Source organism: Aquila chrysaetos, chromosome 1 (genome assembly GCF_900496995.4).
Source record: "Aquila chrysaetos chrysaetos chromosome 1, bAquChr1.4, whole genome shotgun sequence".
In the NCBI taxonomy this organism is placed as follows: domain Eukaryota; kingdom Metazoa; phylum Chordata; class Aves; order Accipitriformes; family Accipitridae; genus Aquila; species Aquila chrysaetos.
The window spans coordinates 42,785,787-42,810,440 of NC_044004.1; the positions used below are offsets into that span (position 1 = coordinate 42,785,787).

A 24,654-nucleotide genomic window follows, 5' to 3' on the forward strand; every position below is an offset into this window, starting at 1 on the left:
GAGCTGCCTGACCTGTGGGCAGGTCCAGGCAGGCTGGCTCTCCAGACTTTTTTCTGAGTGGGCAATTACCTGCCCATTCTCTTGTACCTACACTTTGGTTCCACTGGATTTTCAGGCTTTTGTCAGATGAAAAACATGGAGAAATTCTGGACAAATGGCCACTGTACGACCCAAACAATTCTGCTGTACAAGGGACATAAATCTCAACCCACCCAATGCACATCATGTGTGCATGTGTTATTCCACACATTTAGACTCGTGTGATGCATCCCACCTCTGCTTTGCGAGTTTTATAGATGTAGCAAGGGGGAGTGGTTCTTCCCTGGGAGAATGGAAGTATTAACTGTAACAACTTCAACATAATTCCTGAACTTCTGCATAAAATACATTTACAAATTTTAGGTTCACACAGGTCATTGATCTGAAGGGAAATATCCCCCTTTACTTTCAAATGAGAGCCCTTCAGCACAGCTGTGATTAATGAGTAATTGAGAAAAAAATATTTTTATGGGGAATTCATTAGAAGAGAGAATGTATGTGTGTATACAATATGACAGTTCTTAAGTTAAACTGTGAGCATGCAGAGAATTATTTCATCTAATTGAATGTCAGTCCCTGAGCATCAGTGGTGGTGTCCAAGAATTTATAGAGTTTTTGTGGAAAACAGTTTAGTTTGGGGGGATTGTCCCCTAAATTCTGAATGCAAGTTTCATTTTAAACTTCATCCTTTAAAAATTGTTTGCTCTGTGTGGAACCTTGTATTTTAAAACCTTGTGGCCTACAGATCTGCAGTACTTTCAGTTCTGCCTTTGCAATCTGGATTGTGATACGCTGGGGCAAATATTTAAAAGAACTCCATTGAGCTGTACTGGTGCATGCCCTAATCTGTCTTGTTTTCTTTATTATTTAATAACAGTTTTTGAGCAGCCCACTGTAGGCTGTGTCTTAGATGGGAACAGAACAATTGCAGTGTTTGAACTGTAATCATTCTGAATAAAAAGCACTCTGCGAATACAAAGAAACATACATTTTCTTTCTTCTAACGTTGCTACCAGGAATGCCAGTACCTCACTTCTCTCATAATGGCTGTGGAAGCTATTGTGTAACCCTGCAAAGCTCAGATATCACCATGGGAGAAGGATAAGGGTCTTGCTGATTCTTTACAAGAATGAATATCCAGAAATGTGTTAACAAATCTGACTGCTGCTAGAAGATTCCCTGCTAGCTCTACAGAATTTGGAGAATACCTTCAAAATTATATTTTCTTTTTATTTTCAACTTAGATTAAATCAGATCTGGATGGATATAGCAAGTGAATATGCTGTGACGTGACCTGGAAAAAATTAACACGAAGGTATTTCTGTTCCTTGATTTACATAGAACTTTGAACTTTCTCTAAGTTTGGCTACTAATGAACTTTGAACCTAAAAGGTTCAAAAGATTAAAAATATTTTTCTGCACTTTCCTCAAAAAAATCAGGCATTAACAGAGGTAGAATACCATTGGCCTGGCCCAGGATTTTGGCTCCTGCTTATTATATGCTGGAATTTCTAACCAGATCCAGCTTGAGACGCCACGCCAGTGCTAAAACCCTCCTGGTATCCAGGTGCACTAGCAGACTGGAAACTCGATCTTTTCAGTGCACCTCACTGCCAGCCTGTAGCCACCAAGGACATGGTGGAGCACCTGTGTGGCTCCATCATACTGGAATAAGCACCAGAAGATGATGTGGGCACATCCTGAGTTAGTGGTGGGCAACAGCACTAAAGAAAGGACAAGGTCGCAGCTTTTGTACGCTGCACATTTCAGCATGTGAATGCACGCCAGATCAGCAGAACCCTGGAGGAGCAACCACTGCAGTGTCTCTTTTAGGAAGGAGAATGTAACCATCTGTGTAAACCCAGAATCTGAGAATATAAAAACAAACTATTGTTATTGCAGAAGTCTTTTCTTTTTTCAGCTTGTTACATCATCTGAATCAGAAATCTGCTTATTTGTGTCATCAGCCTGAATTATCACCAGTTTATCTGCATATAAAAACACTTTGGGAAAAACCTATCCCGTTTGGCTCCTAAGAGAATACCCACTTTAACTGATAGAACATCAGCTTTTCTATTGTTATTTAGCCATGAAAATTTAGCAGAAGGTAGAACACCTCTTGCTATGAAACTGATAGCAAAGTTTGATTTTAGCAATCGTGAACATAGCTTGTTTGCCTCCATTTTGTAGCCACCAGAATGCAGGAACAATTTGAAACACTGAGTTTCTTTACTTTTTTTTTTTACATTTCTCTTTTTTTAAATGTCTTTAAATTAAAATTTAAATTGCATCTAGTGAAAGCCGATATTAAACAAAATTTAACTGGGCAAACTAATCCCTATACTACTGCTAGTTATGTGTATAAAGTTGCACTAGTGCTAGCCTAGTTATTGCAGGAGGTTTTGGAGTTACATCTGTATTGATGACTTCTGTTTCTGTTTTTCTGGGATAAAGAAGTTTTTCTGACAAGATCAATTTATTTTATTGCCTTATATGGAATCCTCTTTCAATTAGACAATGTATAATTTAATACACTGTCTCCCTGTCTGCCTCTCCCCCAAAACAATGAAGAGGAGGGATGGAAACACCAGTTCAGTTTTCTTGGTGGACTATGTAAAATACTGTTTTCAACACAGTTCCAAGAACTTGGAAGACATTACTTAATAAGCACATAAGCTAGTTCCTGCATCTCTGAGGAAGACTGAGAAGAGTTACTGTCTTAGATGGGCATAGCCAGTTAAACTGTAAATGTTTTAGGCATCCCACAAACATGAAAGGAAACAGCAAAAAGCCCTTTAGAAATACCTAAGAAAGGAAATACTTAATCACATACTGAAACCAAAAAAGAACAGCCTTGATTCTTACAGATACATTATTCAGTATTCAATTTTTTCATACCTTTTCCACTTCAAGTATTTAACCCACACTTTTGCATCTCAGTGCACTTTTTTTTCATCTGGACTTCTTTGTTCAGCTCTTTTCATGGAGGTCTCTAATCATTCCCTCCACGGGCCCCGCAGGTAACATATTTTTTTCAATAATCAAGGCCAATTATTTTCCTATAGTTGTCACCATTTTGTTTATCTTTTATTAATTTGATGACCGAGTATGCTATTACCTTATTGTCTGCATTTGTTGTAGGTCACATCAGACATAATGCCATGCATAATTAATCTCTGGCTGGTGGCAAGTCTGACCCAAACACTTTCTCATTTAAAGCAGCCAGCATCACTATAGGAGACCAGCACTGACTTTAGAGAGATGGACCTCAGAAGGGTCACTATCAGGAATATAATACTGCCTATATCTTCAAGTAACAGCAGTTATGCCAAATGAATAAAAGTGTTATTTGTTTCTGCTTCCTAACTGGCCTAATAAAATGTTTCCCTTTTTTAATGTTTTTTATTCCTTTTTATTTAGTTATTGTTACTTATTACCAGCCAGACATACAAATTAGGAACTAGTGATATTTATCAGGAAAACTGACTACTTTGTGTTACTCAGTTTAAACTTTTCTATTGGATACCTTCAGGAACTCCTTATTTTTACTCTCAAGATGAATTAGGTTACTCAGCAATAGTGTTTTTATGAAGCCTATTACAATGGCAATCTTCTATGGCCACATTTAATTCGCTCCCTAGCAATTCTGCGATAACCCTTAGATGTTAAATTAGTTTCCACATAATAAGTGACCAGAGAGGACTTTTAGAAAGCAACATGCACTGATAATTCAGGGATTGAACTCTGTGGATATCAGTCATGTTTGCAAGTGGTGTTTGCTGCGAACAAGAATCCCAGTGACTCATGAGTTTCAAAGCCAGAGGAAATCATCATCAGCTTTATAATGAAGGCTATGCATTTTCATTATCTCTGAGAAAGATATCCTATCTTGGTTTTAAGGCTTACCATGATGGAAAACCCACCAGAATAATCTATGGGATGAAAGAGCCCTCCATTACAGGGCATTCTCTCCAGTCATGTCACTTGTATGAATTCAGCTAATTCCCTAAAGCCAAAAGGGATAAAAAGGATGTATTTCAGAAGTCTGGAGCTGCTTTCCTAATTAATGAGTTTTCAAAAGACTCTCCATAGTCTCCTCAAAAACCTATCCTAACCATGGAAACATGAAATTTCCCTTTTAGACAGGAAGGTTTTATGAAGTAGATAAGAGAGCAGGTGGGAAATACACCAGTGGAAATAGCTTCTGTACTGGCAAATCACCACTTGCTTTCTGGTGTCAGAAATAAGGAAATCACATTCGAGCCTTTTATGATTATTGCATTATCATAAACCACATAGACAGCTGATGTCAGTAGCATTTTATTTTAAAAGGCCATTGGATATGCCTGGTTTGCATCTTGGCAGGTTAGGCCTTGGGCTATTTTGTAAAAGTGGCGTTCAGAAAAATGATTTGGAATTCCGTAGCTGTGGTACCAAAGCCATGAAGGTGGGATGGGGTAAAAAGTTCCTACGATCCTCTAACTGTTTTTAAAAGTAAAACTGATTTTCAGAGTAAGTAAAGTAGGGAGTTGATGTTTGTAAATCAGACTCCCAAATGACCAAGTTAGTTTTTAAAATGGTACTAAAATTCCTAAGACAATTACATGGTTTTGATGTCCTCTTTAATGAAATCCCATATAAAAGTTTCATGACTCAGAATTGTAAGGGCAAGAGGAAATCTTAGCCACGTTCTTGTGAGCTTCCTGGATGAAATGTTGCAACACCATGACCACATGCACACCCACACATTGCCTCGGAGGTCTAATAACAGTGGAAAAGATCTTCGCAAACAGCTTAGTAGCATGCTCCTACCTTTCACTGGTCAAAATAAAGTATTGGTGATGCTCAGGACAAATGAAGTGAGAAAAGTCCAGTGATAACAGACAAGAAGAAATGTTCCCCAAAGCCACATACATATTGTTGAGAGAGACTGACTCTGTTAGAGACGTTTCTAATACTCATTCACAGTGCTAACCACACTTTCTGATTGTGAAATGGCCTTCTTTCTCAAGGGACAAAAATTTTTTATTTCTCTAAAGTTTATTTATATATTAAGGATGATAAACATCAGGCCAAAACAATCATATATGACTGTGTAACTACTGACACTTCAAAGAATCTCATCGAAAATACTGCTTAGTCTGTTTTTTCTCCAGGGTATAATAGAATTCTGCTAATAGCTTTGCTAACATCTTTACCTCCAAACTAGAAATTTAATAGCTGCCACAGCTTGCTACCAGTAACAGACTCACAGAGCACGGAAGACACAGTATACTGTGATGAATGAGCTACACAAATGTTTTGCCCCTGCCAAAAACCGAAACCTGCAACAAAACCTGTTCTTTTGCTCTTATGCAGCACTCTTCATTCAGAAAATCAGAGCTATTTTATACATGCAGCCAGCATCACAGCATTAGAAAGCATACAGGGGTATGAAACAGCTTCCCTAAAGGATGTATAAAATGGGCCAGGCACTGCAGTTTGGAAAGAGATTGAAAGTATGCAAGACAGATTTATAAAACCAGCAACAGCACAGGCAAAACACATAGGGAGTGGTTGTGCACTGTTCTCATAGCAGAAGAAGTAGGGGGGAGTTACTCAGCGGATGCTGATTAAACAGAAGTGTTACATGCACCATAACATTACACAGGACTTTGTGGAGGCCAAATATACAAATGGGTCTGAAAAAGGGATTAAACACAATGATTGGGAACAGGTCCGTAAAAGGCTATTAAACACAATGATCTGCATGGTCCAGATCAGGAGTTGCTAATCCAATGATTGCCTAAATGAGGGAGGAGCTCAAAGGATCACCAAATATTTCCCCATTTCTTATGCTCTTGCTTTGGCCATTGTCAGAGACGCTATACTGGACTAAAAACCGTTGGTCTGAACTAGTATGGCAATACAGGTGTTTATGTTAGCTTGTCTCTCTGTTTTTGGCAAGGACAATTTAGGCAAGACAGATTATTGTGTAGGAAGTTAGTGACAGTGAGAATTAAAATCTAGGGACAAGATTTAGAAGTAATCCTCAATTCATGCACAGGCACCAAGTCAGTTTACTGCTCAGTAAGTTCAAGCTTTTCTTTAGGTCACACTTTATTTCCAGTCTTGGCTTGGCTTTTGTGTGCTCAGCTTAAGCCAGTGGCTACATTATCATGCAGAGCCTATATGAAATATCTCATTTCCCCTTTCTAACTGCACTTGAATAAGGATGGAATGAATAGCTGCATTGGAACAACACTTTGGTTACGTACCAGAGGGAAAAAAAATCCTAATGGTGTTGCCAAGTGGGCAGAGTATTGTAAAAGGGTTTGACCTGGATTTCCTGCTCCTTTCTGAGTAACTTCAAACAAGTCCCTTCATTCTCTGTATCCCCATGGGGACAGCAATAGCTACCATCCTTTGTAAAGAACTTTGATATCCAATGCTGCTATTGACGTTCCCAGGTACTTACATCATCTAATTACTTAGTAGATCCTGACAAAGAATGCAAGTTTATTTGAGATTTTTTTTTTGCATAGCTGCAAACTATTATTATTTTCTTCTAGAAGAGGATGATCCATTTCATCTTTTGTGTTTCAAAGCGGTAAAAATTCTTTTCTGAATTTACTAGTGTTCAGAGGAGGGGAAGAAGAGAGCAGAAAGATAAGAGTATACACCCTGTCTTTAAGAATCTAAACTAGTAGCTCCTGTATCACTTCCATGCTAGGAGGGTCATCTCTCCAGTCACTCTGAAGGCAATGGAGAAAGAGAGGCATGTCCGGATCAGGAGGCTTCATTGCTCCGAGTCACTCTAGCTGCACCGAAGGCAATCACCCCATCTCTCTCCACCAAGTGCACAGGGGCCCAGGAAGACAGTCTCCTAACTCAGCCTCCCATAACGCAGAGTGCTGAATGCAGGAAGGGAGATGCATTTGAGGTAATCCTGTGTTAAATGAGGCAGTTGGATACTACAGGGTTGTATACATGTCTTTTAACTTGCCATAGTGGTTCTCACATTCTTAAGCAGACTGATTTTAAAGCAGCATTTGCTCTAGAAGTCTCACCGTGGCAGAGCATCAGCGGTGTCGCTGAATCACAGTGCCTGTCATTTGTAGATCCCCTCATAAGCTCCTCCTAAAAACATCCCCCTGATTAAAGCCATTGCAAGAACTGGTCCTACAGCGTTTTCATTTCAATTCTATTTGAAGCATAGGGCAGGAAATGGGGAAAAAATCATGAATACATTAACAGTAATTATGAGGGAAAATTAAGTTATTAATATTTACAAAGCTTTTTAAACTGGCTTATTTACTAGATGCTGCTGTGGGAACCCATCTGCACAAATGTCAGTTTATGAAGACTACAATGTACATATCTGCATCTGAATTACTCACATCTGTCAATGCAATTAATCTCTATAGCTGAGGTTTAAAATTGGTCAGATGAATGGTATTTCTAAGGTTCCTTTTTCCTTATGCAGACAGTGAGTCGCTTCATTATAGAGGACTATATTTTAGCTATCAAAAGCTCTGTGAGAAGAATCTCATCTTCCATAGTTCTTTTCATGACATTATATTTTTGCTGTTTCGTGTCACACTGGATGTCCTCTTAGAGATGTGTACTAGTGCCAGCCTAGTGGAAGTTTTTAGAAATTATTGCAGTATTTTTTGTTTTCTTGGTTAACAAAAGCAGATTAAAATGGTGGGTTTGGTGTTAATACAACTAGCTCATTTATAACTTCATTTTTCCCTTCATGTCTTAGGCACCAATATTTCTGTTAGTGGAATCTGCTATTTTTCCTCCTGGATAAGCGCTGCTCCAGAATAGTGACCATGAAATAACTCTACAATGTGCACACAGCTGTGGTTCCCAGCACTCTGTATTATACTTCTCACAGGTACAACACTATTCCAGTCACATTGTTAAGTCCATACACTCAACCAGTCATCTTTGCAATTAAAGGTAGCTTTTAATAGCAGGCCTAAAGAGTTCACTTTTCTACTTAGCTGAGATTTATTAAAAATAAAATTGGGCCTTTTAACTGATCTCAACACTCTTATTATCAACACAGTTCTATGAATGCAGATCTCAGAGATCTGAGATTTTTCATAAAGATGAGTGCTGATGTGCATATAACAAATGCCTTTCCCTTTTATGCATGCCAGCTCCGCTTTCTTGCATGAGGTTAAACAGAAGCAGGGTGACAGAGCTGCCGAAAGGGCATGACACGTGGAAACAATATTGTGCCCGTTGAAGAAAATTTTAAAGGAGCAAAGCTTTTTCTGTTAAGCCTTACAGCATTAAGAATATGGTCCACACCACCTGTGTTAGAAGAGCAGGAATATGTAGAGCCTTGGGGTGTTCACATTAAATGATAAAATGGGCTGGAAAGCAATCAGTGGTTTCAAACTGAAGTGTCAGTCACCACACCAGTGAAGAAGCAGAAAGATAAAACATATTAGCAAGTGTCCAGGTGATAATATTTAGACAGAGCTTAGCCCACAGAACTGCTGTCCTAGCTCTCAAAATATAGACAAGATCACTAACTGACAAAGCAGCCCTCAAATTATTAAGCAGTAATAATGATACTTCTTTCTTGGGTAACATTATCCCAAATCCTTCAGACATGAAAATGAGGCTTCCTGAAGCATGCAGGTAAGTGATGGTTTTGTATTACTATATAGCATTTTCCACTTCCATTGCTGAAATAGGCATTCGTTACATAAAAGACAAAGTAACAGTAAACACGGATTTAGATGTAAACTTCCCAATGGGGAGGTCTCCAAACATCAGCTGCTTGGAACATTATCTGTCATTTAAAAATGAAAATTACATCAGGAATTGCTTGACAGTATTTTAAGAAACTGTTTTATCTTTCATCTTGCATGTTTTAATTACAGGCTCAAAATTTCCCTTGTCTTGAATCTGCCCAATCCCACCACAATCACAGATACAGAATTCAGTTCTCACATAGTTTGTCCCTGGCTGCGTAAGAAGAAAAGTCAAGTTTTCAGAAAGTGTCTGATCTGAAGAGGTATTGGAAAGAACAGCAGATAAGAAAAAATAATTCCATGCGTTTATGCTGTCAAAGAACAACATACTTTAATTCCTTTAAATTTACTTTTATAGCTCCCAAGTTATTTTTATAACTCATTTTATAGAGCAAGTTATCTCAAATTAAGGACATCTTAAGAAAACTATTGCAGTACCTTTAATTCTGAAGTACTGATGTTCTCTGGTCATGTATTTAGTAGTAGCACAGACCCCATTTATTCTTTATAATCTTCCTTCAGAGTGCATCTCTAGACTAGATGAACCAAGTGGGCATAGTGCTGCTGAATATGAAGAGCCCTGGGTGAACAGATGCATCTGATAATGTCGTTCAGGAGAAGGTGTTTATACTGTGTTCTGGGGCCCTATTTTTTCACTCAGTCTTATCTGCAAAGTAAGATTTTATTTTCTCAACCACACAGTATCAAACCAGATCTGGTTTGCTTTGGTTTGAGGTGATAAATAAGTCAATTGCTACAACAGCTATAGCTTAAGGAAGGTGGGTTTGCACTTGTCTATTAACTACCTTTATTATTCACTGAAATGATGTGCTCACCTACTTGAGGGACCACCTTATTTCAAGGGCTTTTCAAGTGAATTTACAAGCAGGTGGTACTTTTTCAATTCTTGTCTTTGTCTGCTTTTTGATACTGAGCTCTGGCAAGTATCATCTGTTAATATCTAACAGCATGGTTTTTAATCAGGATGCATTTCAGGACCCAGGTTCAACATTTACAAAACAAGTGGTTCCTTAACAACATATAACGCTGTTGCCAGCCCAAGTATTGTGCTGCTTTGCTCTCTGGTTCATACAGAGATGAAGCAGCTGAAAAAAATGATCGAGATAAGGGTGAATATAATCAGGGAAAGAGAAAACATAATTAAATGATTTATGGGAAAAGTTCCAAAAACATAGAGCAGAACACTAGCATCCATTGCAGTATTTCTATAGCAGAAAGGGGTATGACGTTTTTCACCAATTGATTTGTGAGCAATGTATTACATATATTGAAAACAAAGGAGTCATTATCCTATTAACAAGAGAGAGGAATCATCCTACTGAGAAGAGGAAGAAAAAGAACAGAATACTGAGAGCACAGAGTATCCAGATGATGGGAAGCTTTAGAAACCCCATCAGGGAGCCATAGCCAATGTCGTGAAGCCTGAAGCGAGGCCATGCAGGGTCTGTTTCATCGGACTGCCGAAGTGAAAAGGTATGCGTTCTCTAGGATGTGCAACCTGTGAATAGGGTTTCTTGAATTTACATTCTAGTTTTAATTCTCCAGAATATTTTCAGAAAATTTAGCAAATGCCTTCATGAACCTAAGGACTGGGCTCATAATAAAGCAACGGAACTTATCCAGCTAGAAAGCAATACACAGGATGTCCAGAAAAATAAGCCAGATTTCTGCCCCCTGAAGCTTTTTCTTACTTCCCCCAGCAGAAAGGAAAATTATCCCTTTTCAAAGTTCTTATGGAAAGCTGTTGCCTGGCACTTCTGGATAAAGCAAGATGGAGAGACCAGTTCAGTACATAGTGGTTTTATAATGTATAATTTAGTTTAAACTGCAGCACGTCATAAGACTAGGATTTAAAATGTCATGAAACTCCATCCTTTTTCTCCCATACAAAAGGTAGTCTGATGCAAACCACAGTGAGGACTCAACCTCTGAACAATGAGAGACGGTTGCTGGCACTGCTGAATGCACAACTTTCTCCAGCAAGGTCGAGGATGTGCTGGAAAATTTTGCTGCTATAAATTTTATTGACTTTCAGTTTCTGATAACACTAAGTGAAAGCACACCGAACTCTGGCGTTGTGCCACGAGAGACTAATTTATTCTGACAGCCAAACCCCTCAGTTTGCTGAGTCACAGAAAACTTGCAGTGATACGTCTGTGTAAATGAAAGGCACCTTTTGTCAATGACAAATTTGTAATGTAACTTTGACCAGACTTCAGTTTCTTTTCTGTCCCTCCTATGGGGGAATATAACCAGAATGTAACTCCGAGAGATAAATATTGGTTCTGCACATGCAGGTGTTAGAAAACCCTTCAGTTTGCCTGGCCCATAACCATTCCCCAATTTCCCTAGTAACTGTATGGTGAGAGGAATAACACAGCTCCAGGAGCAATATAATTTAATTCCACTGGTTCTTGTTGCACTGTCATAGACCACACTACCTCTTCTCTGTCAGTATTCTTCGGTGATATGAAGAAAATGTAGAATATAGCTCCTTTTTAAATATAGTTTCCTTTTTGCTTGCAAGACTTTGATTTCCTGATGACAGAGGGTGACCCATATTACATTCTTCAGTAGGAATAGGTAAGTACTTGCTTGTAGTTTTTAGTATTCCTGTCATGAACAATTTTTCTTTCCCATGGAGCAAGGTATTTTCATCTGCCCCAGTTAAAACATGCAAATAGTAAAACATATTGAAAGAATCCTTTGCTTTAAATATATTTTGGCAGTTAGAGGCCACCTAAGCTGTCATTAACCAGTGGTCAAATTTGAGCCCACAAAACCCACTTATACTATTGCAAGAGTGAAACATACACAATTGTATATATGCAAACTCAAGAACCGCTTAAACTCACTGGTGCTTATGTTTGGAAAGTACAACTGCTGCAGGGACCTGTGCAGAGAAAAGTAGGTGGTGGGTGCTGCTCCTATCAAGCTGCCTTGACAATTCTGCTGGTTAACACAATACTCACCTGTAGCCCCAGCAGTGCACTTGACAGTGGGGGGTCAGTAACAGGCACGGTAAGGGATGCTGAATGCACCACTCCCTTCCTCAAAGATCCCAGCAGGAGAAGTTGGCCAAGCTAGCTGGAGAAGGAGAGTCTCCATAGACTCATCACTGAACTTGCCTTAAAATTCAGCTTCCCTGGAGCTCTGCTCCCACAGACATTAGCTCAGCACAGTGAGATTCTTCTAAGCTTCACCTGACCCTCCACAGAGATACAAAGTCAAAGAGGTTGCCTCTTTACACTACCCCAGAAAAGCCATCCAGGCCATTTTTGTACCATCTAGGCTATTTTTAAATGAATATTAAAAGCCTAAGACACTATCTTTTCTTTCAATGAACATTGATGGTAAAGTGGTCAGGTTTAATTTTTTTCCCAAAATCATCTCTGCTGGACAAGCACAACTTCAAAATGTTTTCTCATATTACCAACTTCCAGAACATGTTCATGATTTCTGTACTATTCAAATGAACGAAGAGCTTCAAACCTTCAATAGCCTTTACTGAAAAAATGTTTTAAAGCTGGAATGTCATGTGTTGTGTATAGCAAACCTCCAATTACATACCTGAGATCAGTGGAGAAGCAGTGCTTCATTACACAGATCTAAGAAATCTTCCTTCTCTCCCTGACACCACACTCCTCAGCAGTACGCCCTTTGCTGTGCTTCAAAGTAGTGTGGCTGACTTTGAGTCCTTCTCCCGGACAAGTCCCTGAGGAATCAAGTACTGTTCTTTCTTGATTCACCTATGAGTGAACACAGAGTGGCCTCTTACTGACTATACTTTAAAAAACCAAAACGGTAGATTTGTGATTCCTTTGGGGCTCATCCTTGGCAAGCAGGCTTTATATTTACTTAGCACAGGCAAACACCAAATAGGCATCACCCCTCAGTCTATCAGTAAAATCTTACACTCCATGTGCATGATAACTCCTTCTATATTTAATTTTTACTTGTAATGATTGATGATAAGTAAATTAAGGCAGAGCTACTTCACATAATGTGCAATGCGCATATGACATAATAGGAGACAATAATTTAACCCACAAAGATCCACTTATTTCAAGTGCCGTGACTCATCAGCTTCCCAAAACATGATGAAATCTACTTAACAGATTCTAAGAAAGCAAAACCACGGTCTAATATAAACTGCTGCAGATCATACACATTTGATTTGATGCTTTTTCTTTTTCTCTATGCACAACATCAGAGCAAAAGTAGGGAAAAGTACCTGTTTTCAGGTAAGAAGGTGAACTATCTCATGCCAGGGCTCACAAGCCTAAATAGATGTAGGCATGCAAACTGTTGGCAGATGCAGAAAAAGCCTTTTATTTCTAAGATGCTCTTTACAAAAAATGGTACATTTACCTCATAGTTTAAATATCTTTATTCTGTAGTTTGGAACATTGAGACACAAAAATAACGACTTGTCCAAAGTTCCTGAGGAAGCCTGTGGTAAAGATGAAAACCTAGACCTTTTGACCTTCAGTCCTCTGATTCAACCACAAGACCTCCCTTCTCCATGTAATCAGAGGGGTGCATTATAGACCGAAGTCTGCCATAATCTACACTTATAGAACACATGTAATGTACAACAGAATTTGACATTGTCTTTTATCTTAGTTTTAGATAATACTGTGAGAAACAGCTATTCCCCAAGGGTTGTGCAGCTCCATTGCCAGATGCCAGGAGGCTGGACAGTTTCTCCAGTGATCAGGCAATAGCCAGCTGCATTTTTTTGCCTGGTTGCTTCCTCCCAAAGCCAGGCATTCAATTAACTCATCAGTTGTCACTGGTCAGCTACGAACTTTGTTCTTTTTTTTTAAAGCTTGCATGAAAAAAAAAAAATCAAAGGACTTGGGAAAAATATAGTAAGAAGAAGCTTCATCTAGGATAGCACTTAAAATTGATTTCCAATGAAATTATGGCTGAACATGACAGGGAGGGTAGTAAGGAATGACGTGTCTGTGACTGACTCATGTCTTTGCTGTTCTTTGAAATCAAGAACATTGATTTTTTTATACTTTTACTTGGGTTTGCTTCCAGCATCCTGGGATTCCCCAAGGCCCAGAAGGATACAATGCTTGACACACAGGCAAATTGCTGAAAGGTCAGTGTGCTCAGTGCACATCGATAGCATCTGTGCTGCTGCTATATTTGCCAAGATCCAAGCAAATTCAAAGAAGAAAATTATATTTCAAGAGTGTTTACCTGCAGTTCTAGCTCAGCCTCCTGAAAAATACCCATCACTGCTAACCTTTGTTGATACATTTGTGCAGAACAATCCACATCAGTTTAAACAGGCTCGCATCTGAGTTTTTCCACCCTTTCTTTTTCAGACTCACTCTAATTCTAAGTACAAACCTAGCATTTCCCCTAACCTGGTGACACTGTCCAGTCCCACATGTACGAACATCACGGTGACACAAACTGGCACTGACACCCAACGTAGCCTGGTCACCTCTGCGTAACCAACTTGTCAGCAACGCTTACTGGCACTAGCAGAAGCAAATCCCAGCTTGTACCCCAACCCTAATACTATTCTTTTCCCAAACCTTGCATTTAAGCCCCAGAGCAAAAAGTGGCTCAGAAACCAAATTTGGCATCATTTCTTAAGTCAGTCTGATACAAATGATCAGCTCTAGCCTTGACTCAACATATATCCCAATCTCACCTCCACCCTTTTTCAGTAGAATTTCCGAGCCTGCCACTGCCCTGCCAGCCAAAACACAGAACAGCAGCTCCATTTCCCTGTGCAGACACTCTCCTTTATCCTGGAGCTTTGTGAACTCGAGCCCCAACTCTAGCTCCAGCTATTGCACCCCACTTCTTTTCCCAGACATGGTTTTGCCCCATACCTCTTCTAGGCCAGCTAGAAGCTACAACTAGGATTATGGTGGAGTTTAGGATTACTTTTTAGGTTTGCATAAATCATGGTTTTACTCAGTCTGACTCCTCACCTTTCTCCCAGCCAAAGCTAATCATAGCCTAAAAACCGCTTTAGGATCCCAGCATAAACGCAGCTCAGTGCTTCACACCCGAACTCCGAAAAAGCTTCCCTGGTAACCTGCTATGAGCTCGAGCTTTGCCTTGCCTCTTTTATTTCTGGAGGTCAAACCCTACTTTACCCCACCATGTTACCCAGGGGCCCAACCTCCCATCTCAGACCTCATTTCACAATGACACTGGATAGCACCACCTCTCAGTTTAGTTTAGCGGGCCCTGTTAATTACTGTTAATTATTACACGACTTTATAAATTTACATGAACAACCTCTAATTCTATGCAAAATCTGTTTACTCTCACCAGGACATGTAATCTTAATTGGGAAAGAAATACACAGCCAGGAGTACCAGCATTTCAGATCTGCCTGCCTTGCAGAAAACTGTGTCTTTTATTAAGGCAGAAGCAGTGCCAAGAGAACTTCAAACACATTAAAATGCTCAAGGCTTGACAAGAATCAGAGAGGTTCTTTAAGTTTGTATGAAAATTAACTTATTTTTCTTGCAGTAGGGATACAGTGATGTTTTAGAGATGAGACAATGTCTGCTGTGCATGTGTACTGTCTCGTATTACTCTGGATGCCACATTTCCCCTTACATTATAGTATCAGAACACATTATTAACTAACTTAAAGGTAATAACTGGAAAGGTTTTATAAGGCAATATGATCTGATAACAAATTGCCTTTTTTTGTTTTGTTTTCTGCCTACATCACAGCAAGCATCTAACAAGACAATTATAACTAAGAGCAGCTGGCAATAGCTGCAAATGTAATCTGTTAGCAGCAGCGGTGAGCCACATAATCAAATGAGGGAAAGGTGATGCAGCCTCTGCCTGCCTTTGGAAGTGAGAGTCTGCATATGTACACTTACGCACATATACAGCCAAACTGCGTAGAACGGGTTTAAATTAGCACAATCATCTCTGGCTTTAAACTTACAGATCAGACTCGCTGTAACACCTCACCAGGCTACCAGAAATTAGCCTGGCAGAGAAACCCCTCTTCACCTGGAGCACAAAGTCATTTCTGTACAGAAGTGCAGGCAGACACTAAGGACTACACACAGATGAACTCCAGGACCATCTTCACAGCTTTCTGAACATGAGAGTTAGGGAGATTTCAGCTGGGAGCCCATCCTGAAAGGGACACCCTCCCACGCATCTTCACTGAGCTCCTCGTACAAAAAAGTGGAATAGACAGAGACAAAGAGCAGAGAGCCTAAATCATCCAGGCCATCAGAGACTATAAGTGATACCTGCAGTTTTCCCAGAAGCTATCAGAGAGCAATGTGCAGGCAGGAGCTAGGCATGTAAGCCCATCAGACTGCAGCGCTGGCAAAGCAGGAGACTCATCTGCTGCAGGAACGTCACGGGGTTCCAAAGGCAAATCACCCTCGGCTCTGCCAAGGGTTGTCCTGCTGTCTGTCAAAGGCCAGCGACTGGAGGCAGTTCCAGGGAAATCTTTTGCCTAGCGAGGATATAAAAGATATTCTGAGCACTGCCAAGAGCAGGAGCCTCGCAGAGAAAGAAAGAAGCACCTGGAGGGACCTAACTTTAGAGTCACTCTGGTGATGGGAGGTGACTGCACTCCTCTACATTCATCTCTCCTGAGGTAAGTCGTGACTTCCAGACAAAGCATAAAAGATAAGTTAATTAATTTTTTTTTTTTTTTTAAATCCAAATTTCTGCTTTTGGCAGAGGAAATGGTCAGTAACCCATAAACCCCTGCAGCTTGTGCTCAGAACAGGAAAGGAAAGGTTTATGCCTGTCCTACTGCCTTGGGACCGACCACAAAGCTGCTTGCCTCGGCATTGGTCTATATGATGAGCAGTGTCTGAAATGCACTGCTAAGGCAATTGAATGCTGGTTTGCAGACTCTGAGCTTGTCTACAAGCTGTGTAGTACAAAGTACAGCAGGTTCATTTCCTTCAGGGAAATATTTTTTCACCTGATAAACTGTAGGGGTAGTCGCTCTCTGTGGGGCAAATAAGCCTTGCAAGGCATGTCTCGCTAAACTTTCTGGCATGGACTTTCCTTTTTAAGAACTGCTATAAATATTAAAACTATTTAGAAGGATTTCTAACTGCATCAAACAACCCTGCAGTTCAGATTTATGTTCACAGCATAAGTTTACTCGGAGGTAATTATATGAGACATGTATGTTCCCAAGAAGTTGTTTTGTGATGCTGTCTGTTTTATTTAAAAAATAATTGCCATGCAAAATTGACCTGGTAAGCTGGGCTTTCCACAAAACACTGTTTATCTTCTTTGACAATGAACAGAAAATGGACAAGAATGAAATAAATCCTCTGAGGGAATAATTACTATTCAAACAGCTGCATATGCTGATAATCAGAAGGCATTACCTATACAAACTTGCTAGGAAAAAAACCGAGGGGCCTAAAGTTCTCCCTAACATGGGCTCTGTCAATGAGCCTACAGCCCACCACTTGTGTGAAAGCAGATAGTAGCAAATTAAGTTAGCAGGCCTCTCATTGAAAGGTGCTAGCTGCAAACAGGCTGTCTGGAAGGAGTATTATTTCAAGAGGATGCATAATTTTAAAGTTATGGCTTTCACAGTGAAATACAAGGCAAACTGGTACCATGATTTGCTGCAAACATAATGATTTAGCAGCAGGCACAGATCACATAATGAAATGATGGAAAAAGGCAATGTACCAAGCTGCCAGGCTCTGAATATGCGTCCAGAGGGTCTACACATGCACCCTTGCATACACACATATATGCTGCACAGAAAAGGATCAAATTAGCATAACCATTACCAGAGCAAATGAAGGCAGCATTCCTGCTTTTCTTTACCTTTTGTGCCAGTATACATTTGGTAGTAATGGAGGATAATTATGCTTTTTAAGCTATTTTTAAAAAATATTTAATTTTTAAAAAGCATTGATTAAGTTATGCTGAACTGTGTACATCACTGATTTGGAATGAACGTTGATTGACAAAGGGAAACTTAGCCCAGGCTCCAGAAAAAAAAAGAATTGCTTGGTCATCACATAAAACATGGCTGTAAAAAAATTGTGTAGTAATTACCCACAGTATCTTGCCCATCTTGAAGCTACTTTCAGTATGACAGTGTTGGAGAGTTGCAGGATCAATAAAACATTCATTTTATATCTTTTCTTTTGCCAGGCTTGGCAGAGTAGAACTGTCCTTCCACTGGAATGGTTTTGTGGATTACAATTAAGGAATCCTCCAAAACACAACAGCTGATCATGGAAGAAGCCACAGAGAGAGGGGTAAGTAAGAACTATCCACTCAGGGAAAAAAAAAAAAATTATTCCACAAGTAGTTTTGCCTGTATTGTGAATTTTTGTTGTTCTGAATATGCTGTGAGTCAAGTGATGTTTTCTTTCAGAAGACAATCAAATTTCAAGGGGTGGGAAGGGGGAATCACATGGTTATTATAATGATTTGGATCTGATCCATTATTTGCACATTGTTTCCTCTGGGAATGTAATATCATAAAATTCCATTAAATGAGATGGACACAGAAAATGCCCACAAATAAAAATGCTCGTCTCCCCAGGCATGTATAAAAGCCAGGATGGGTGAATCTTTATACCAATCTCTCTCACCCACTGACAAAAAAGATTCTACCAACTATTTTACCTGAGTCTTTGCAGAGGTAACGTGATTAGCAAGTTGCAAGAAGTATCACCGCAGAGATAACAAGATTAGCAAGACTAGGGTGTCAACATTTAGCAGTTTTACAGTTTTTACCCTACAAAATGTAAAACACTAGAAAAAGTATGAATATGGTATTATAAGGACACCATCAGCCTGGAAGATCTTCTGAGCGACCACACACATATTCAAAAATGCTGTCTCCAATAACAGCATTTCCACTGGCTTCTTTCAGCCCCAGTGAAACCTGGCCTGCACCTTAGATATAAGTATGAAAAATGTATTTACACAGACTATAGAGAATTTTAAATGGTGTGGGCTTGTTGGTTCTTGGAAGCCCCGAAATTAACTTATTGATTACTTTTTCTTTATAAATACTTGGGAACATTATGCAATTTACAAACATTATGTGAAAACCAAAAGGAAACTAGGGAAAAAAACCCAACCTTTAGAGTGGAGAAAAAAACCCCAGCTGTTCTAAAGTCTACGAAATATCCTGCCAATAGTCTTAGCTTTCTTTCCACCTTCAATTTTTATTCTAATGTCAATTACACTTGTAACCAAGCCATTGACTTAATTTTTTCCAGGACAAAACCAGATACACATTCCTAATCCTACCGTGACTGTGAATCATTTTTCAATTACCAGAAGGGACTTTACAGGAGTTTTCTAGGTCTGCAATACATCCTTCTTCACTGTTGTGAATAACCACACAATAGTGCCACAACAACCAAAGTGGCACCTAACTCTTCCTCCACTTCTGAACAGGAATGATACTTCCACAAAACAGAAAACCCCTCAGTTATTTCTGTAAATAGTTGTATGGGTTATTTGTCAGAATCTAGCCCAAAACTCTTGCAATTAATTATTTGAAGTTCTGTAAGGCTCAGATTAAGCTTCTGACACAAGGAGGCATAATCTCCACAGATGGCAGAGAAGGGATAGTTCTTATACCTAAGCTTGTCGGAAAAAATTATGAGAGTGTTGTGAGGAAAACTAAAGCTGATGACTGACATGCTTAATTTTCATCCTACTGAATCCTGTTAAATCCTCCTCACTTTTGTATGCCTTCATATACAAATTATTTGTTTTAAACAACTGATGAGTGACCAAGTCATATAAACTGACACTTAGTCCCAGTTGCACTGCACCACTGTCAAATATTTACATGCATTTTCCAATCATCTGCCAACTGAAATGCAATTAATAACTTTTTTTTTATGTCCTCACTGGAGTTGGCTTGCATATCCATCACAAATGCATTCATTTACTCTAAACATGCTCTTTGGGTTTTACTCATTTAAATGAAGCAATTATATTCTTTCCCAGCTCCCGTTAGCCGTGATTTCTTCTGTCCATCAGCCTAGAGGGTCTGTGATAACCCTTTAGTTAGTTAGAGCCTCTAATCACATCTGACATTGTCACGACATTATAGCCAATTCTGTTCACTTTGACCGAAGTCACAAAGACCTAAGAAGTGGTATCCTGATCAAAATCAGAAGCTGCATTGCTTATGCTTGTTGGAGACTACCATAGTATTGGAATGTTGGATAATACACAATGTAGGCATTTTCGCAACATGCCTACTACATAGATAAAATCTTCATTTTACAGCTGGGAGCTTAGGTAGTAAAATCCAGAGTGGATCATAATTATTATTCACTCCTAGGAGCAATACCTCTTTGCTGCACAAAGGGATCTGCAGCCTTGTGCTGGGAACCCTACAACCTGATTGAGCAGATGATGGCTACACGGGATGGAGCACATCCCCCAATTAGCAGAGGTGGTTTGCCTTGACACTGGTAGCCGTGAAGCTACATTAGAGTGGTGACATGCATAAACTGAAAGAGAAGGCTTGTTAGCTCAGGGGTGGTACCATTCTAGCAAGGCTGGCTATCTCCAAGGACTAAGCTAGAAGCTCTGCTTGGTAGGTTTGAACTCTCAAGACTGCTCAGGCAGCTGACACAGCACACATGAACACATACCCTCCTTTCCTCTGCCGCAGGAATGCTCTGAAAATACTTACTGGCTCTCACCCTGTGGGTCAGAAAGTCCAGGGGATGTTTGGGTGTGAGAATCAAAGTGGTCGGTAGAAGCTGAGCCAAGGCATTGGAGATCTCAACAGTTCCAGATGTGGTAGCAATGGACTGGTAGCCATTCACACAGTCAGCCAGCCCAGGCAGACAACAGATTTTTCTACACTGACCAACACCAGCTTGCATCCCAAAAAGCCAGATAATGGCACATGGTTAGCTTTCTCTCTACCTAGTGGACCCATCCAAAATGCCACCCATCTTTAACCACTCACTAATGTGTGGTTATTTTCATTATTTGTAAGCAGTCGAATTAATTTTTACAATACTGGCAAATTCATAATTGTTAATGCCTGGTGATTTTGAGCTCTACAGATTATTATTGCAAAGTTCTCCGAGCTGTTTTGATGCAAAGCGTACGGTGCAGTGAGATGAGCAGGACAGAGTCAGCACTGGGTGTCTGCAGTGCCCAGCTCCATTGCTCAGAAGGTGCAGAGCAAGATCACCCGTCTGCCCAAGGGAAGGGAGCAAATGCAACATGACAAATCAGTGCAGTTTTCCTGATATACTTTACTGCTTCCATGTGCTTTTCTCCAGAGCTGAACCATCTATCTCTAGCTCATATACGATTTATGCATCTCACCAGATAGCTTTCAGACACCATTGTGTTTGCTGATTCCAGATGTTGGAGGCTGTCCCAGGCAAGAAGTGCTTCCCATTTCTCCCTCGCTCCCTCAGACTGATTATTCAGTTCATTTCAGAGCAGGGTCATTTCAGACACTGACAAATTGCTGTATTAAAATACAAATTCTGAAGTGTAAGACATCAGCCTATATGCCATCCTAAACAAGCAAGTCAAGTCAGTCGTGACTCGAGAGAACAAAGCCTCAAAGTGCCATCAAGTAGAATGGCATGGAGGGGAGCAAGATGGAAAGTTTGCCTGGGGTTTTCAATGTGTGAAATGACACCACTGCTTAAAGTTCCCTACAAGCACAGTATTACAGTTTGATATTAGCAGTCAGTATGTTAGTTGCTGGTATTTGGATTAAGTCAACTCCAGCTTCTCTTGTTTTACAACACTTGTTTTATCTGCTTTTTCCTCTATTTTCAACAGCAGGGTTTTAGGACACTATCAGAAACTGTAAGATAAATCGTATGAAGAGATCAAAACAAAATTCTCTTGTGAACTGGCACTTTTTGAAACCTGCATTTATTAATGTATAGAAATTGTGGCTCTAATTTCACTGAGACATCGAAAAAAAGTAACAATCTTACCTTCAGTAACTATCAAGAATTGCATAATAACTCCAAAGAATAACACTTTACACAGTATATGGAAACAAAAGAATATCCAGCAATAGCATCCTGAAAGTATCTCTGTAACCTAATTATGAATCTACTATCCCCATTTTACTGGTGTATAAACTGCAGCTCAGGGCAAAGAGTTTAAGCAATTTGCTCAAGGATACACCCCACCTTACTGAGAGCCCAGGAGTTCAGAGCATCCAGCCTCCTGGACGTGTGACTTAAGACTATTGTTGCCTCTCAGTGTGACCAAAGCGCACAATGATTTTGTTTCCTTTTTAATAAGTGTGTTTATGCTCATCAACAAGCAGCCCAAGAACCCCAATGAGAATGAAATACTGGCTGCTCAGCAGTGTCACTACCATGTCAGTCATAAGGTTTGTAATACTAAAGAAAGTGGCTGCATACATCCAGTGGCTTCATATACTTTTTCTAGTGCTCTGAAATATGAAAGAGCAGACCCAAAAGGATGAATTCTATATTCCCCACGTAAATCCGAGCATTTGCAATCCTCCTTGCATGGCACGTGAGGGAGAAGAGAACCATGAGAGCAGCCTGCAACCACCCAGCAGCACCTCTGCGTAGGTACCTCCACACAGGACCTAAGCAAATCTGATGTGCTTGAACTCACATTCCATAGAGAAATGTCACCAAAGTTAAGTCTCTTTTGCAGCACAGAGTCCCTTTTCCTTAACATCTTGGTAATAATACTGTTGTTTCAAAAGAAAAAGTTTAGTTTTGAAAATGTCTTCATAAACTATTTCCAAACAAACAAATAATAGGAAATGCCCACTCAGATGAACTGACAGTTCACTTTATCTTTATAAGAATGAATGACATTTGAGTGAATAACCATTGAATTTTTACATTTTAAAAGTCTCGGTTGACTTTAAAATCCATAGATATTACAGCTAATTCATTTTACCACCAATTTATATTTTCCAAATAACATAAGAAAGGATAGAGTACTGTTTTTTCTAATACATCTTGATTTCCTATCTAATTTTTTTAAATAACAGATATACTATCAAACAGTTTTCTCACTTTTTATGCTAAAACACTGTTTGATTTTATGAGCCATCCTGTACACATGTTAAGTTACTCTATAGACTGTGATATTTTCCAGCAGTTTCATAAATTAGCCTTCTAAAGTGATTAAGCTGTTCTCTGGACGCCAGAAATAAACTCCTCAAGCAAAATTATGTATCTTTCATCGAACAATAAACACCAAGAGTGGAAGTGCTTTATTTTTCCAGAGCTGCAAATACTTTCAACAACTGCTTGTCATCAGTACATGGGCTATATATATCATGCAAAGAGAAACCAATTACCCACATATAAGTTCATGTGCGGTGAAGAGAAAGCAGTGTGCTCCTGTTGCTGTGAGGAATCAGTTATCTTGAATTACCTATTTGCTTGAAATACACAGCTACATCTGCCACCGAATACCTGATGTGGATAGCTTGAATATGCTCACCCCACCACACCTGTGAGGTGGCTGGACATGGCTCACACCAGCTGGGTTTATCTAAGGTGACTCCTGGCTTGTAAGTGCATGAAGAATGGGGGAAAGGACATCTGGGGGTGTGCTACTCCTGCCACTGCATTGCTTCCCTCCAGAGCATCTCCGCTGTAAGCAAGAACAGACACCATCCTCCTCTTCAGAGTGGAGGGACAACTCACTGCTACTCAGTGCAAGTGCTAAAGGTGATGGGTATTTGGCACTAATGAAAATAAAAGACAGAATAAAATTCTACAGAACACAGAAGAAACACCAAATATACCCCGTTTGTTCTGCCAGTTGGAGTTATTGTGGTTACCCTTTCCTGACCATGCTCAATGTATTCACAACCTTCAGAAGTGGAAGGGTTGCTGGTGGGAGGCTGGGCAGATAGATACTCTGCTCTGTTCTTCCTGTTTTTCAAAGAATTTTAGTACATCTATCTATTCTGAAAAGTACATAGGTAGCTTTCTGCAAACAAGAATTACCCTATTTAACTCTGCAATAATGAATATTTTTGCAGTCTATGAGTCTTGGAATTTCTTGCAATTTTATTTATTCTAAATGGTACCACTTTCTCCCTCTAAGGCAATCTGCCAGCATCTGTTAGGATTTCTCCTACAGTGTCTCATTAATGCAGGCTTGGGAACAACGAGAGTAGGCAGTACAATCAACCCATGTTGTAGACAAAAGGAAAGTTTTATAATGCATAAATATCACAGCCCTGTGAAATGGATTGTGAAAAGGAAGAAGCAGTTTTAATGAGCTTTTAAAAACTATGAGAAGAAAAAAAGGAGATATGTGTGCAAAAAATACATGTTCTGCATAGAGTAGACAGTAGCTGGTCTTTCAGGAGGTGAAATGCAGGGGAGGTGGAAGAGATTTTTGCTACTACTGCCCCACACACTGTATCATGATGTGACAGAAGAAGCTAAACCAGAATATTTTTGGTTCCCTTTAGGATCTAGCCATGACAGAAATTGTCCCGCTTTTGTTCAAGACATACTTCAATGTAACATGCAGAGATGCATTGCAGCTGGAGGAAGAAAAATAACCCAACCCACATCAGTTGGCTGACTGCATGAAAGAGACGTGGTGTTCACAGGGGGGTAGAGCAATGTCACAGTACCTTGTCCCACCCCATCCCACCCTTCTTTCAGCCTAAGTACCAGCAGTGCTAGTTCAGTGCTGAAGCAGAAAATTAGAACTGTTTTCACTGGCAATCACCAAAATATCCCTCTGTTTTTTCTTCTGATCGTAAGCAGCTTGAGCAGTTCCTGTGTCCTCTCCCTGCAAAACTACCCCTGTTTATGCCTAATGCAAAGATTCTTCTGCAAAGCCGAGA

At 39.7% G+C, this 24,654-nt stretch overlaps 1 protein-coding gene across 1 annotated transcript in view; it reads left to right on the top strand.

Moving 5' to 3' along the window:
* Positions 1-16,350: 16,350 nt before the first annotated feature.
* MFAP3L (microfibril associated protein 3 like) overlaps positions 16,351-24,654 on the top strand; it is a 43,455-nt gene continuing 35,151 nt past the window's right edge. The window contains exons 1-2 of the mRNA XM_041118866.1: positions 16,351-16,434; positions 17,976-18,082. The gene's annotated coding sequence lies outside the window, so the exon portion shown is untranslated. The remainder of the gene's footprint in view (positions 16,435-17,975; positions 18,083-24,654) is intronic.